This window comes from Megascapheus bottae, unplaced genomic scaffold (genome assembly GCF_031878675.1).
Source record: "Megascapheus bottae isolate mThoBot1 unplaced genomic scaffold, mThoBot2.hap1 HAP1_SCAFFOLD_40, whole genome shotgun sequence".
NCBI lineage: Eukaryota > Metazoa > Chordata > Mammalia > Rodentia > Geomyidae > Megascapheus > Megascapheus bottae.
Genome location: NW_028327715.1, coordinates 635,733 through 650,218, shown reverse-complemented (window position 1 = coordinate 650,218; position 14,486 = coordinate 635,733). Strand labels below are relative to the sequence as shown.

Here is a 14,486-nt window from a genome sequence, read left to right as displayed (position 1 = left end):
ATCAGATTTCACATACAAAGTAGCTAAAGGAGCCTGAATCAGTTCTTTATACCCCACACTTATGTTACCTTGAAAGACTCAGCATCACATCAGATAGAGGTCCTGCAGATCCTTTTATCAATCAGAGAGGTAGGACAGACAGCCACTAATACTGCAACCAAGTAGGGAACAGAGGAGCTACGGAAGCAGAAATGTAAAGGATATGTCATCTTGATTTCCTACATAGCAAGTGAAATGGAAAATAAGGGAAGCCACAAAGCCACAGTCAACACTGTGTACATTCATAAGGCAAGATCTCTTGGCCAATGTTGAATAAAAACTTTGTTTGGCAGAAGTGAACATTTATTACAGTACGAAGCATCATTTTCCAGGAAAATTCAGGAAGTACTCTCTTGCATATACAATATATAGATAGTTTTTGATGAATTATAGATACTTTGGGAAAAAAGTAGGTGTGAGAATTAACATAGTATTTGACTGCGTATAATTTAAAGATAAAGTAGTGATAATAAGGGGAAGGAAATGTATGTCTAGAGAAGTCAGCCATGAGGGTCAGATACTGGAATATAGATAGGTATGTGTATAAAGTTGTACAGAGAGTATGCATCAAGTTTGTGGGCAGTATTTTGAATGTCACAGTAGTGCACTTTTATCTGTGCCATTCCATCCTTTCACGAGTTGGGTGAATGACTAAGATGAGTGAGGAGAATGGAGTTCCTGTTGTTCTAGTGAGCCATAAAGAGAACTCTTAGAAAAATCTATAATCAGATCACCTCCATGAGACTTTATTCCAAGGGATTGTGTATGTTTTCTAGAGCTCAGTGACAAATCACAATGAAGTAGCTTCTGCACTAACAATGTATTTGAGAGCACTGAGGGGATTCAGTTCTCCAAGGGCCCATGAACACTTGGCTCTGACTCAAGGATGAAGAAAATAATTGAAGCACAAAGTCCCATTTTGTTGTGATAGTTTTCTTGCCCATGGATTCATCCTCTAGTTTTCTGACCTACTTGGCACATGCCATTCTTTCTGTACAGTAAATACTAACATTTTTTTGGCCAGTCCTGGGCTTGAGGTCAGGGCCTGAATCCTGTCCTTGGATTTTCTCAAGTCTAGAGCTCTACCACTTGAGCCTCAGCACCATTTCTGGCTTTTTTTTTCTATGTGTGTGGTACTGAGGAATTGAAGCCAGATCTTCATGTGCTAGGCTAGCACTCCACCACTAGGCCAAATTCCCATCCCAATGCCAATTTTTAACAAATATGAATCCAGGGTTTATGAGTTGATGTGTATTGTATAGCATCATTTATCTTGGGCGAATCATTAAAGTCTTGGGATCAAGACATGATTTTAATTGCTGAAGTGAAGAGTGACTGGGTGTTCCAAAGAAATCACATACTCAACCAAAGAAATTATGGACTGTTTAACCTATGTGTTTGTATGTGTGTGTGTTTGTGTGTGTGTGTGTGTGTGTGATATGTGTGTTTATGTGTATTCATATGATTATGCACTGGTATTATGACATGCCCCTCTGCTCTTGTGCTCTAATATAACGCATTATCACTCAAACTCCACATTTGTAGTCCAATGTTTTGGTGCAGGATTGGAAATAGCCATTCAAAGCCATTTCTACTCTGAGTGCCTTCCACTTGCTATCATCAGATCTTCCACGAAATGTTATTCAGTGGTTCACCAGTCCATTCCCTGCCATTCTAAGAGAAAACAGAGGTTCACATGATGAGGCAGCATTGCCAAAACTCGAATCACTCCTATGCAGCTTCATCTAACCCAAGATTCTGAAGTCAAACCTCAATACTTCAAGGAGGCCTGGCAGGGATAGCAGAGGTGGAGGTGGAGCTCTAATATCAGATCCCATGCTTGGCATGGTTTCAATACCCAGCAATGTAGATATTTTTCTGTACTGTTCTGGCTCAATTTTTGTGTATGTCTTTAATTTCTTCACAGTGTGGAATCTGACACCGAGAGGGGAAATGTATCCCAGTCCTGGCCGGCCCTCAACATATGGTGAGTCCATGTACTTGTCAACTGAGTGATAAACAATGTAAAGTGTTGTAACCGTAGACAATATATATGACAGTCGATCAGTATCAGTACATCCTTGTTTTAAGTTTTGACATAAATAAGAATAGAAAAGGTCAAAAGACAATTGTTCCTGTTTTCTTTGAAAGTCAAGTAGTAGGATCTATAAAGGGAAATGAAGATGGTCACAGTTCATGTATAAAACTCACACCAATTGAATGTATTGGAAACAGATTTCACATAAAAAAAACACTAATGGAACCTGAATCACTTCTTCATACTCCACTCCTCTGTTACCTTGAAAGGCATACTATCACATTGGATGGGAGCCTACAGATCTTTCTATCAATCAAGGAGGCTAGAAAGACAGCCAACAGTAGCACCAGCAAGTGGGAACTGAGGGAGTCATGGAAGCAGCAGTGTAGATGGTATATCAGCTTGATTTCCTGCATAGCAAGTGAAATGGAAAATAAGGAAAGACACAAATCCACAATATATGTCCATAAGGAAAGAATTCTTTGTCAATCTTTTATACAAGATTCCTTTATCAGAGGTCAACATTTCTTTGGACCAAGAACCTCATTTCTAGGAAATTCCCCTTCCAAAAATAGTATATTTTGTGATTGTTTTTGATGAATTGTACCAAATTTGGGTGAAAAATAGTTTTAGGAATTTCCACAGTGTTTTACTCTGTATAATTTAATGATTCAAAGCAGATCACACATATATCTAGAGAGGTCAGCATAAAATAACAGATACCAGAATATGGATATACATGTGTACAAAGATGTTCAGAGACTGAGCACATAGAATGTGGAGAACTATTGGAGTGTCACGGCAGTGCGATTTTGTCTGTGCCATTCCATCCTTCTGAAAGTTGGGTGAAGGACTCAGTCAGACTCCAGGAGAAAGTGAATTCTCCCGGTCCTTGTGAGCAGTGAAGGGAACTCTTAGAAAACTCTGATCAGACCACCTGGGCATGAGACACAGATTGAAGGGTTTGTACACATTTTCTAGGATGGCAATAACAAAGGATCACAAAGGAAGAACTTGTGCACTAACAATTTACCTCCCACGACTGGGGATTATAGGTCTGAAAGTGGCTGTGAACATTTGTCTCTTGTTCGAGACAGTAGAAGAGAATGTCTCCACAGTCTCCCTTTTGGCTTGGACAATTGTTTGGTCCATCCACTCCTCCTTTAGATTTCTATCCTATTTGGCAGATGCCATGTTCTTCTGTACAGTTAATGCAACTTTTTCATAAATGTGAATCGAAGGTTTCTGACTCCATGAATAGTGCACAGACGTCATTTATTTGGGTAAAGCCTTAAAATCTTGGCATCAAGACATGATTGTAATTTTTGAAATGGACAGTTGCTGGGTTTTCTCACAAGATCACATTCTTCATCAAGGAAATTACCAATTGTGTGTGTGTGTGTGTGTGTGTGTGTGTGTGTGTTCCTGTGCAGTTGCTGTGGTATTTGGCCTTGTGCTCCTTTTGTTCTTGTGCCACGGGTGTTGCTTCCATTCTTTTTTTTTTTTGCCAGTCCTGAGCTTCGGCTCAGGGCCTGAGCACTGTCCTTGGACTTTCTCAAGGCTAGAGCTCTACCACTTGAGCCTCAGCACCACTTCCGGCTTTTTTCTATGTATGTGGTACGGAGGAATCGAACCTGGGTCTTCATGCATGCTAGGCAAGCACTTTAACCACTAGGCCAAACTCCCGGCCCTGTTGCTTCCACTCTTGATCTGTACATTCCCTCATCAGCATTTTGCTGCTGAACTGAATTAGCCTTTCAGACACATTCTTTTGCTTAGTGACTTTGTTTTTGTCATCTGTCTTCAGTTCTCTCAGTACATGATCCAGTAGATCACAGAGGTCTGACAGTGGTTCATCTACCCATGCCAGATCATCCTGAGAGCACAGCCAGCAAGGGATGATTGAGTCAGCATAGACAAAAGCAATCTTCTGTCCTCAGAAGCTTCATTCAGCACTGGGCCCAAACTTTAAGCTGCAGTTTCAGAGACAGTGATTGAAGCTATAGAACAGTTAGATACACAACTCAAATGCATATCTAGCGAAAACCATAGTTTAAACCCCCAACCTTTTAGGGAAATGCATTGTTTCTTCTCCCAGTGTCCCACTTAATTGTCTCTATGTTTTGTATTTTGTTATAGTGAGCACCACACATTAGAGGTCCTCATATCTGAACCGAGCGCAAATGTTTGGTGAGTTGATTTGACATCTCAGTGTACAATCGTTTTGGAGTCTGAGGACAATACAGATTATACAGACAGCCTAGGAATATCTTTATGAAGTCATTTTGAATATTGACACAAATAGAGGATGATTGAGTTGGTCAAAGAACACTGCTGGATTGGCTGCTCTGTAGTCTAGGAAGCAACCAAATTTTTCATAATGTCAGTGCTTGTATGTTGCTTTCTATTAGCCAACGGAGGTGACAGTCCTACTCAGAACTAACCCTGTGGTGAAATGGTGTGTAGAGCCTACTATTAAAGTTCTTATTGAGTGTGGATTGACCCTGCATTCTCCACAATGGTGATACTGAAAAGCCCACCATTATATTGATGGAAGTCCTGCTTCTGGCCTACTGTCCAGTGTTCCTATCTGAGAGTTGAAATCAGTAAAGATATCCCAGATTATTGAAGGAATGGAGGAAGCAGAAAATTAGGGAATTCAGGGTTGAGTTCCTTTGACTTGCATTGAAAGTTACACAAGATGGAATTAGGCATTGTGGTAGATGTACTGAGAAAAATTCTTCCATCTTGGATGAAACCTTTAATTTTCTGAGGTCCATATTTAATATCCCCAAGAGATACAATTCCATTTCTATGGCAAAATGGAATACTGCTTTTCATTTAATAACATGCCTCTCAGTTTTGCACTGCAGTACCAGAGAAAATCACTTGAGGGAACACAAGAGCTGGAGATGTAGATGTAGCTCAAGGGGCACAACATTTTCCTAGCAGGAGCAAGGCCATGATTTCGATATCCAGCTTGTATAAAACATGTTTGAGTTCCTCTACATGGTCCAACTCAATTATCTGTTTCTAATTTTATTTCATTACTAGTGATGTCACGACGTTTCCAGCCACTGCGGTTTGTGACTCGAACATTGACATTTGGTGAGTTGTCTATCATCTGAAAGTTAAACTGATTTCAATGTAAGTACAATGCCCAATCAATATGGCAGCTTCTCAGAGAGTTCTCATGTAATCCTTGTGTGTATTGAAATAGAGAATGATAGCATAAATGAACACACACTTGATCATGGTCTGCTTTGAAGTGAAACCTAGCAACCAAATCCTTATTTACATATCAGTTCCTGCATGCAACTTTCACAGAGCCAACAGTGGTAAGAATCCCAGTTAGAAACAGTGAGAATGGTCTTAATGGTTTCTCAATGAAAAGAACAACAGATCTTTTTCATTCTCCAGAATTCTGATACCCACTATCAGAACTGATGAGAATCCTTCTTCTTCGGCTACCGTTCCTTGTCCATTTGTGAGAGGCAGTTAAAAAAAACAACCAAATAAATGAAAGGACAGAGGAAGTAGAGCAGACTTAGAATGCAGAAAATTAGAAGTTCTAAAGCATTGAGTTCCTCTGAAGTGAGTTCCAACTAGCATTAAACTGCATAATATCAATAGCATTGTGCTAAGTTTACTAGGAAAGAAAGACTTTAATCATGCATAAAAGTTTTCTTTTACACAAGAAATTAATTTTCCTTTCCAGGGAAAAATGGAAATACCTTTGTTCATTTTGCTAAGTTATGTATTATTTCTACTCCTATGAATTTATTTGTGTTAGATAAACTGTAGCCAATTTGAATAAAAAACTAAGACTATGAGTTCACATGGCATTTGACTATCATTTAATCCTCTAGCACGGATGGAAAAGATCCAACAGAAGTTGGGACAGACGAATTGACAAAAACGTCAGATATCTATATGTAGATAAAGATATATAAATATACATGGTTGTTAAGCAGAGTGTTTCTGGGAATTATGTTCAAAATGTTCTCAGTGCAGCTTTTGTCTGTAATATTACTCCTTTTCCATGGTTGTTGAATAAATGAGAAATGAGTCTCATAAAAGTGTTTTGCTATTTCAGTAAGCAGTGAAGCAAAATTCCTAGACAATCCACACCTTGCTGATATATGAGATCCTACTAGAATTAGATTTGTTCCTTTGGTGTTACAGCAGTGACACACAATTCCATGCATTTGTTCTGACCAAATGAATTTTTTCAAGGTGAAGAAATAAAATGTCATACCAAAGAGACTACAAGTTTGTTTCATTGTGAAAGGGGTAAATAACCTCTTGTACAACTGTTTCCCATATTTTTGCTGGTTATGCCCAGTTCTCTGATGGGTGTGCTCTTTCTCTAGATCCAAAACTTCATTTATGCATAATATTTTCATTGTCCACTTCATGCCACATTTTAAACACTGTGGTTCTAAGGTTGGTGACACTATGAACACTATATAGACAGCATTTTTTATTGTAATTAGTAAAAGGGTTACATGATATTTGCCAGATAGAAGGTGCATTAATTCACATACATTGATACCCTTTCAGATTATAGACAGCATTTATACTGGTGAAAGAGATGAATCCATGGCATTATGATTTTATTTTACTTCTTACTGCTCACATGTGAATACAGGGATCATGAAAAAATTCACATTTCAAATAAAAGAGTTTGGAGACAGATTGGGTCCACGAGCATGTGGGATGGGGTACTCTGATACTATGGCTTCTAGTCAAGGCTTCAGGAATAGTCTACTTTGTTGCTTATACCTGAGGCTCTGCTTCTGGAACCACACATACAGTGCAACATTTTACTGGATCCTTGGAGATGGACAATTACAAAAATAAATTTCTACCCTGGATGTTTTCATATTGCTGTCCTCTGATCTTTGCCACCTGTGTAGATATAATTATACATATGAACCAAAAGCATGCACATCCATCGTACATTCTGGTGAAAGCCCAAGTGGAAAGATCACTGATCAAGCAAGCCTAGGCACAAAGATTCACCATACCATGAACAGAGAGTATCACAGATAGTGCTCTGAGTTGAGACCTGAGTACTGGAGATAAGGGATGTTAGGGACAGAAAAGCTAGAGATACAGCTCCATTGGCAGATACTTGTGTGGCATACTCAAGGTCATAATTTCTATACCTAGTAGTGTCAGAAAAAAATGTGTGATTTTTTTCCAACATGGTGCAACCTGATTTTTGTATATGTTTAATATGTCCACAGTGAAGACAATGACTTGACAATGGTTGTTTTTCATTCTAATGAAGACAACAGTAATTGGTGAGTTGATTTTTTTTAGTAATATATCATTTTGGAGGATAATGTGTCTTCAGACTACACAGGACTGCCTGTCCATATCTGCAGGTAATCATGATCTGGTTTGAAACTTATTAGAAAATGATAGAGTAGATCAAAATACACTGGCTCATGGGGTGCTATGAAGTCAAGTACTAGCATCTCAAGTCCTTAGATCACCACAGTGCCTGTCAGCTAGTCACATGAGCCCAGGCAGCTGGGAATCCCTTTCTGAAACAAAAAAGTAATCCCAGCGGTCTATATGGCCCATAAAGGAAGATTATATCCTTCCTTCTATAGATGCCTGCAACCACAATCAATGGTAGCCCTGCTTCTAGACTTCTGTTCCTTGTCCCTATCTTAGAGGCAGGAAAGTCACCAGGGAATAGAGGACACCTAGAATGCTGATATTTAGATGATATCTAAGTCTTGATTTCCATTGAAATTAGTTGAACTGAAACCAGAAGAGGTTATTCTCCATCAGATCAGGTAGATTTATTGGGTCATAGTATTCTTAACTTTTAGGGAAAAGTCTTACCTTTTGCAAGTAGAAGAGTTTAATTTCTCTAAGACACCTCCAATTGAGTTTCTTAGCATGTATGGATACTGAACATACCTATCCAAGTACACAAATGTGCAGACTGAGAATTGTGATGTTCATGGAGGTTTCCAGCACTAGAGAACACCATTAACCTAGTTTCTATCTGATCTGAATACAGTGTGTACAGGAGTCTTTCTAACTTTGTTTCTTTGGATAAAACAGAAACTTATCTGGATAAAAGAGAAACATGTCAAGAAAGCAATGTTTCGTGTCCCTGTTGTGTTTAAGACACTGTAAAAACACCCACACAATCTAAAAGAACATTTCATTCAAAATGCTTTGGTATGAGATTTTTCAGATTGGGTGAAGGACAAAAGAATCCTGAAAGAGCAAGAAACAAAGAATTTGGAAAGAGCCAGGAACAGGCTGCAGTTGGCAGGGCGTAGAGGAACCTTCAACAGCAGGTGAAGCTGGTTCTACAAGTACCCACTCATCATCACTGTTGATGGAACCCGCCTCACATTTATACGTGTTTCATGTTTATTCTTAGTTGCAAACAATGAGCATAAAAGTTTTGTTGTATGGATATGGCTTTGTTGTATGGAATTGTCCCAGACCAAATATGTCCCTTCCCAAACTACTCTCTTCTTTATATGGAAAGGTTGTTGCCAAGTCTCAAAGTGACTGGATTGATATGGTAATAATGTTCAATCTTGGCACCACATACTCTGAAGATTATCCCAACATGTGAATGGAGGATATAGCAGTATCGTTCAGCGCAAGTAATGACTCCATGGTTACTTTCTCTCCTCTGTCTTCAGTTACTTGGGAAAACTGGAGGTTTTGATTACATGTGATGAAGATCATGGATAGATGACTACCCTGCCTTCTCCTTAGGAAGTTGTGGCCTAGTGTCTTGGTGACTCAATGAGTAATGTGTTCTCTTTACCTTTGGAGATGACCTTGCACCTGTCTTCTTTTCTGACCCAGTGAACTAGATACACAATTACTTTAGAACGCTTATTGTTAATATTTTATCACTAAGTATATTTCTTTGATAATCTTAAACTGTAATGTTGTGCTGATTTGAAATCAAGTGTGTGAAGAATATCTCAGTTATAGGGAAGAAGCATAGTCCACTGTTTTGTGACTTGCAAAATAATTTGACCCAGAATATGAAGTTTAATTATTCATGTGATATCTGACTATATGTATTTTTTGTCCCTATAGCACATCTGCATTTGAATTTTGTTCAGCACATGATGATGACAGTGTGACTGAAAGGTAAGCTATAATCCAAGCCATATAATAGAGTGCTAGACAAATGTATATGTAGAAGTTTATGTACATATTTTATATGAATGTATGTACAGACACATGGACACATAAGTATCCACATTCCTAAGGCTGGAGCTGAGCCCTTGTATTTGAAGAAATACAAACAGCATGAAAGGAGCGGTGACATGTGTGATGCAGTGCAATTCAGAAAGTGAAAGATTCTGTGTTGGATCACCAGTGCTGCTAGGAAAATGAAAGAAATATGCATCAGGAAGGGTCTGCCTGTCACACTGACTGTGTGGTATGTGGAAATTGGAGGTGATCCTATGTAGAAGCCAGCATGGAAAACAAGTTATTGAGACCCTTATCTCAAGCAATGAGCCTGTCCTAGGAGCTCACAGCTGTATTCCCTTCTCCCAGGAGCACAGATAACCAGGTGATGATCTGAGGCCACTTCCAGACCTAGACAGAAGGAAGACCTTCCTGGAAAGACATCTACAGCACCAAATGACTTAGGCCATTACTCAGGTGGTCGAGTGTTTGCCTAGCAGGCAAACAGAATGTCCTGTCATCACACTCCAGTGTGACAAAAAGGGGAAGCATTCAGTAACTTTCCAACAAGCTCCTACTGGGCTCTGTAAAACATTAGGTGTGACTCCTTCTGTGCTAATACACCACTGACTCTGTACCCACCTCCAAAACTCCCCACCCTGTGACTACTATTCTACCTCACACTTCTTGACTATCATGTTGAGCTGTCACATTAAAGTTAGTATGTTTTTCAATATCATCACTTTGTTTTCATTTGCTTTAAGACACTTTAAACTTCTTTCTTGGTTTATCAGTCCCCCGATCATTCAAGTGTCTATCAGTTAACTTTCATGCGTTGTTTTGTCCTCTCTCTTTTTGTATCTCTATTGCTTTGTAAAAATAAGATACATTGGTATATCCAATTTTTGTTTCAGTTTCTTCTAACCTGGTTATTAGCTTAACATGTGATTTTCTGGTAGAATGTATATTCTTCAGTTAGAAAATGAAATGTTTTGAAGTGTCTTCTAGACAAATTTGAAATGTGGTAAACTTTGATGTTTTGTGATTGGCATTTTTGTCTGAATGATCCTTCCTTTCTAGCAATGGATATGAATGCATGTAATATACTCTTCAAGTATATGTCTCCTTGTAGGTCTCATGATGTTGTTTTTATAGAAAAGCATTTTCCTGCACTATATACCTCTATCTTTACAATAACTATTCCTGGTTGTTTATTTGATGTATTTGCCATAATTTCCTGCTCTTCTTGACATCTTTTTCCAGTGATTGCTGTAGTCTGGGTTTTTTTTTACATATCAAGAACTGCTTGTTATTACTTTCATTTGATTTTTTCTAGACATACACTCTTCCTTTCCATCCTCACTCTTAAAAATGGGTATTCAGCAGCCAGCATATCATTGGGGCAGGGGTTTTCAAACTTACTCTACTACCATTGGCACTTTCATTGGATACAATAATGCATATTCCCCTAAGTTTCTGATTGATCAGAAGAGACATATTGCTCCCATTCTCATTTATTTCTGTGATATATCCTTGTTTCATTGCTTCTTTGTTATTTGGTGGCTGCCAACCCAGAGACGGATTGATTCTCTTCTTCTTTGTGTATTAGCCTAAAATTGTACCCTGTATGACTGGCAGTAAGTTGACTTAGTGAGTGTCAGTAAAGATATGAGTAAAATACTTGATTATCATCAAAGTACATATTTATTTCAGCTTGAAATAAATGCTTTTGTGGGGTCTGTGGTAATATTAACAATCTATTGTTAAGTGAAGGATAGTTATACAATCACTAAATGTTAATATATCATTTTTATTATAATCAAAATGATGACCTAGTTTCATCTATCTTCTGATTTTATCTATCATTATGTATGGTATCCTATGAGGTAGCAATTTGCTACGAGTAGTGAAAATTGATCATTTGTATAAAGTAAATTGTTCTTTGACTGAACATGTATGCTAAAGTTATGTGTCATGCCTGCCTATATATTCCAATACACTTCTATCCTGAGAATTGGCTGTAGGACAAAATGTGTGATCTAGGATGGAAATGTGAGTTAATATCCTTGAAGGCTCTCAATGATCTGATGGTATTTACATATATACATATCTATGCATATTCCTAATGTCAGAATGAAGGCAAGAAATGTGTGCATACACAAACAGATGTCAACATGTTAAACAAGAAGTAGCAGAGCAATATGGTATAGGCATGAGATCCCAGCTGTGAGACATAGGTAGGAATACTATAGTCTGCTGTCAAACCTAAGCAGTGAAGGAAACTCTATGGGAAATGTATGAGAGGTAAGAGATTTTGCCCCAAAATGAGAACTGTCATCTGATACTACAACTGAACTTCCTGAAAGAAACAAAAATGAAGGGTAGGGTCTAAATATACATGTGTGTATCTATGTGTATCTATGCATATTTGCATGTTGGTAAGTCCAGACACACGTGAATGGATAGTTACAGAAAAGAAAGTGATAGAGATTAGAGAATTTAATTTTAAGTATTGATGACACTGCAGAGCCTTTGATATTTTTCTAAGATCCTTGGGCTCTAGTATCAGTAGAGACCTTTCTAAAATCTAAGGTATTTCCAAGAAGAAATACCATGAATTCTTCTTGTTCCTAATCTATTGTAGTGGCCAAAACCAATTCAGTGTTATGCTGTAAGACTCAGCAGGTTAAGAAATTTCTCTCTGGTGACTCCATTTTGTCTAGCTAGAGGATAAAGCAAGGTACAGGGGTTTTGTCTGTCTGTCTGACTGACTGTCTCTGTTTCTCTCTCTCTGTCTATTCTCTGTGTCTCTGTGTGTCTCTCCCTGTCTCTCTCTATGTCTCCATGACTGAGAAAAGGTTGGTCATTAGGGGTTTTTAAATTTGATGTGTATGTTCCAGAAATGCCTTACTGTTAAGGTGTGTCATATTCCATCGTATATATGTACTACAATTCTTTATTTAATCTTTAGTTCCTAGGCACTTTAGCTGAATCCATCATATGCTTGTGGTAATTGAATTGAAATAAACATGGGTATGCATGGGTTTTCTTGTATATTCATTAGATTCCTTGAGATATATCCCCAATAGCATTATGGCAGGGTCCCAAGCTAAATCTATTTGTAGAACCTACATCTTTCACCAGGGTGTTTCAAACCTGCACCTAGTATTCTTGAATTAGATGGACCCACGTTTTCTTACTCTCCCTATATCTGGTATTATTCAGCAGCATTTTCATTAGTAAGATTGTGATACTGTCTCCATTCACAGATACATTCTATTGCAGTAGTTTTCAACATCTATCATTCTCTTTTCCTCCTTCTAATCTAATAAAACATTCCCATAATAATGAAGATACTCCTGTATTTTTGTATATGATCCCATGAATCCTTTTACATATGTTTTTGCACATATGAGAGGAAACATGTGATTTTTCCCTTGTGAAACTGACCTGAAAACAATATAACTTCATGTTTATGGATGAATAATACATATTATGTAGCTATACCCCATTTATCAATTCATTTGACAGTTTTGGGTCAACTGTTTCCATATGTTGGCTATTTTAAACAGTGCTACAAAGATTGTGTGTTTGCTTGTGCTTCTATCATATCCTGATTTACATTCTTTCAGATACATGACCCAAAATGTTATCACTGTAATGTGTGGTAAATGTATTTTCAGGTTTGTGAGGAACCTCCATATCAGTTTCCATAGTGCTTATACTGATTTCTGTTTCCTTACCATTTGTTGTTGTTTGTGTTGTGAGTGATTGCCAATTCTGACTGATGTTGGAGAAGTTCTCACGTTTGGTTTGTATTTCTCTAAGGGCAAGGAATTTTTGAAGACTTCTTCCTGATTGTATTCTTTCAAGATATGTCTCTTCCGTGTGTTTGCCCATTTGTTGGGTTACTGATTCCGCCTTTGTGGTAATTATTTTTCATAGAATTCTCCAAGGAGTCATCTCCAGGGCATTTTAGCTTTATTTCATTTAATTTTCCTCTGTTACTGTATTCAGCCATAACTATGATGTATAGTGTTAAAAATGTTAATTTGCAGTGATTTATTTCTTTTCATTTCTTTTTGAGGGAGGCAGCTCTTGCTTTGTGTCTGGTCCAGATGAGCTTTGTGCACTCACCTTGCTGGGTAGGATAGGCGTGCAACACGGATCCCAGCCATTGTGTCTCCCTTGGAGCTAGGATAACAACAGTTAGTTCAGATGTGCTTTCAAGAACTAGTATTCCTTGGCTGACCTTGAACCACAGTCTCCAGTCTCTGCTTCTCAATAGATAAGATGGCAAACTACAGCCACCATACCCAGCCATATAAATTCTCAATTCTCTGAAATGAGAGCGTGAGCGATTCAACTATTCCTCCCCAAGTCCTCACTATCGCTCTTGCCTAGTGGACCCCAATTGAATATGGGTCAGAAAATATCCAGCCTTCTAGTCATTCTATCCAACCGACAGTGGAAGACACAGATCAATGTAATATATTTATCAGAATACATAATAGGTGATAAGAGGATTCTGAGACTTCTCAACTTGTTACTGACTGTAGGATGGAGGAGGAAAGAGAAAAACAGAGTACATCAACAACATTAAACTAGAGAAAAGGGGACAATGCTTCAACTGAGTCCCTGTATTCTTAAGGTTAGTCACCAAGCAAGAACTTTGTACTTCTCCTTAAGAACCAATCAAGGAAGAGCAAATTTCTATCAGCTCAAGACTTTCCTCCCTTTGTGTTGTGCTTTCCTTTTCATTTGATGCAGTATAATATTTTAGTATTCTTTCCAGATATTCTTTGTATTAATGAAATACCCTGGTTCTCTTCACTAGGTGGGCAATTTTCCTTTTACCTATTCTTAGTAGGGAATTGGAACTAGTATTAACACTTATTTTTAATTAGAGTTTGTAAGAGTTTAGTAAAGCTTTTTATTTTAGAAATCTCTTTTTTGCCAGTCCTGGGATTGAGCTCAGGGCTTGAGCACTGTCTTTGGACTTTCTAAAGGCTAGAGCTCTACCACTTAAACCACAGTACCACTCCTGGCTTTTTCTTTTTTTTTTGAAATTATTTTTTGTATTTTTGAAACTCTTTGAAGAGCCAAGTCCTAAATGTAGTAGAAAACCACCTCCCAAAAGCTCAGTCCATTTTAAGATGATGAAGACATATAGATGAGTGACAGTTTGAGATGTCCTCCATATACCGTATGCAAT

General features: G+C 38.0%; 1 long non-coding RNA gene across 1 annotated transcript; it reads left to right on the top strand.

The window, feature by feature from the left end:
• The first annotated feature begins 4,215 nt into the window (after window positions 1-4,215).
• LOC150039278 (uncharacterized) lies at window positions 4,216-5,991 on the top strand. Its single transcript, XR_016534421.1, has 3 exons — window positions 4,216-4,267; window positions 5,132-5,185; window positions 5,947-5,991. It is a non-coding gene; the product is annotated as an uncharacterized LOC150039278 (long non-coding RNA).
• The last annotated feature ends 8,495 nt before the right edge of the window (window positions 5,992-14,486 follow it).